Here is a 3,527-nt window from a genome sequence, read left to right as displayed (position 1 = left end):
AGGAATGTGAGGTGGGACACCAGGTGCATCTAGTGATTTCTCCAAATCTAGTTTGACCCCTGTATTGCCAGACTCACTCCCCTATCCACTTAGTCAGCTGGGACAGAGGGTACCAGTAAGTCCCCTGTCCATCCGCCCCTTCTTCCTTCTGGCAGTAGCAAACCTTGGGGACATGGCATATGTCTGAGGTACCTAAACTGATTGCTTTCTGGAGGTAAAAGTGAGGGATTGGGAAATTGTGTAATAATCCAGGGGACTCTGGCTCTCATGTGGCTTCATTTCTGCTATTTTATGAAATACTTGATGTAATGATGAGTATTAATAAAAGACTTAATAGTGAAAAGTGTTCGTGAGCATTAATACATACATGCCTGTCTGTGATAAAGGTGCAGGGGTGCATTAGTTTGTTAAAACATTATTATTGGTATGGAATTGAATTGATTGGCTTTGAGTTGATTATGAAGGAACACAGGGAAATTTGAAAAGATTATCACACATACACATACGAAATGCTTACATGTGAGAGGATCTAATCCACTCCATTTTAGAACAGGCAGTCATGTTAGGCCCTAAGTTTCAGTTTCCCAAAGAAGCAGGCCGGGATCCTCAGGAGAGCCACAGACAATGGGGCTGTTAGTCAATACTGGCCCTGACATTTGGCCTAGAGGAAAGAGGAGGCCAGAGTTGAGTCAGTTCCAGGGACATCTGGCAAAGAGATAACCAGTTCCAAATTGGGACAGTTCCTGGAATGCTTCAAGGCCTCACCAAAAATGGTACAACATAGAAGACAATTAAAATTGTACTGATATCACTGCTGCACTCCTAGCCAATCATGTTCTGGATTACCTAACCCTTTCACAAAATTCCCCCAGCTTTGCACAAAGGGGGCCTGGGAGCTCTTCTCTGTGTCGCCATTTTGATGAACGGTTGACCACCTCAGGCTGGTTGTTTCTGCTGAATAAAGTGTTCTTCGCCTTTGCAGACTGAGTCTGGGGTCTTCCTTCATCCATTTTCAGAACCTAACACATGGTGGTGTGAATTGCCTCTATCAGTATACAAGAGAATGTTCATATTAAAATGTATTTATCATCTGTTTAGGACTAGAGTCCCTTAGTCAGGCACATAGTTACTCATCTAGTGACAAAATTCCCCAGTTAATAGCTTGACTTCAAAGGAATATTCCTGATTAAGTTATGGAGGTTCCAAAGAGCTAGACTTCTTAGAGTCAGAGAAAAAATGTCTTGGATATAGAGGAATTTTAATACAGCTACATGGCTGCTCTGGCAAGGGATCACAACCAAAGGTATGATGGGGCTGGGATGCAAGCTTGAGTTTGGGCTACACCAACATCTCTGATGCAGTAGAATGGGAGGGTGTAACCCTGAGCTCCCAGCAAGGTGAGGCTTTATAGGAAGTGGCCAGCAAGGGGCTGGCAAGATGGCTCAGCAGGTAAGAGCACTGACTGCTCTTCCAAAGGGCCTGAGTTCAAATCCCAGCAACCACGTGGTGGCTCACAACCATCCACAATGAGATCTGACGCCCTCTTCTGATGCTGTCTGAAGACAGCTACAGTGTACTTATGTATAAGTCAATCTTTCAGCTGGGGTTAGAGGAATTGACCAGAGCAGAGGTCAATTCCCAATAACCACATGAAGGCTCACAACCATCTGTACAGCTTAAAAGTAAAAAAAAAAAAAAAAAAAAAATACAGACAAAAGCCCTAGAAAGCCACTATCCCCCTGTGATACCAGTATCTAAAGCAACAAAACCTTCAAAAAACATAACTGGAGTTTTTTAAAGACAAAAAATCTCATTACAACTTAAAAAAAAAAAAAAAAAAAAAAAAAAAAAGGGGGGGGGAATGGACAGCAAGCAAGGGGGGTTCTAGTTGCATGACTATTGTAAGCCGACAGGTGGGTACTCTGAAGCAAAACCATGAACAATCACAGTTTGAAAGTACATCTGAAACAATCAGACTAATCTTTGACTGTTACTAGGAAGTAGCTAGTGAAGGTATGGACCAAGGACAAGCCAGGGGGTCCATCCTGGTACTTGGGTGCAGCCTGGGTTCAACTATATATAGGTCATTTCTCTTACGATGGAGGCTGGTCCCAAGATGGAGTAGGTTTGGGCTCTCAGTATTCACTGCTTATATAGTCTTGGGAAGTGAGGGACCTTGTGAATCTGGTTAAGTTTTTGTGTCTTGAGACTTGTGTGTTAATTTCCCAAGTCTTAAGAAGCCTCCCTTTAAGCCGGGCNAATATAATAAGAAAAAGTACTATTCAGCCACGAATATTAAGAAGTGACATTTCAAAGATAAATTTGTGAAATTGGTTTTTGTCCTCAGTCTAGAATATGGAGACCTGATGGATAAAAATACTAATAACAAAAATAAAAAAAAAAAAAAAAAAAAAAAAAAAAAAAAAAAAAAAAAAAAAAAAGCCTCCCTTTAGAACTTCCCAAGCCTTAATGAGTTATTTATGTGTATGGGTGTTTTCTCTTGCAAAGTATCTCTCGGATCATGTTTCACTTAGGAGGAAGTTGCTACACAGCACTTGTGTGTAGCAAAACCCACCTCTGGAACACTACTGCTTCTGCACACCTGGTAGGACAGGAATGATGGCTTTCATTGAAGTTATCTCTTCATCTCTCCATCTCCCTTAACATTTCCTATCTTCATTCGTCTCCAGTGACCAGAATTAGCTCTTAAAAGGACTAAGCAGCCAGGATTCTTATTTCTAAAGATAGGTAAGCTAACCCTGCCTCTCTCCACTGAGGTTTGAAAGACGGTGCAATGTGGGTCTCAGGAGCCTTAGCACTGTCTGGAATGCCCTTCCGGTGAAGTCTATTCTGACAGAAGAGTTGTTAGAGACGGTTACTTACATTCTATTATTACTCCTCAGAATCTTACGAGAAACCTGAGTTTTAACTAAGTACACCTTGACTTGGAATACAGACTACCTCTCCCGGGCTTCCTTACAGCTACGATAACCATGCCATTTAGATACAATCAATGCGATGTTTCCAAAAGTGATGTGTGCATTCCTTAAAGGTGCGATCCATGCATTCCTATCCCACTTCCTCTCTTCTTGGTGACCAGGTGTGGACCACCTTGAGCCACGTGGAACCAATTATCAGCCTAAGGATTGAAGAGGAAAACTGAAAATCCCGAGTTAGGTAAATCATATCCAAATAGCACAAAAAGACATTTTTTATTATATAAAAAGTTTCTTTCCTTCTTTTTTTAAAATTATTTTATTAGGTATTTTCTTCATTTACATTTCAAATGCTATCCGGAATGAGCCCTATACCCTTCCCCCCCCCAACACCCTGCTCCCCTGCCCACTTACTTCCACTTCTTGGTTCCCCTTGGCGTTCCCCTGTATGGGACATATAAAGTTTGCAAGACCAAGGGGCCTCTCTTCCCAATGATGACTGACTAGGCCATCTTCTGCTACATATGCAGCTAGAGACACGAGCTCTGGGGGTACTGATTAGTTCATATTGTTGTTCCACCTATAGGGTTG

Source organism: Mus pahari, chromosome 8 (assembly GCF_900095145.1).
Source record: "Mus pahari chromosome 8, PAHARI_EIJ_v1.1, whole genome shotgun sequence".
NCBI lineage: Eukaryota > Metazoa > Chordata > Mammalia > Rodentia > Muridae > Mus > Mus pahari.
Note: the sequence above shows the minus strand (reverse complement) of the source record.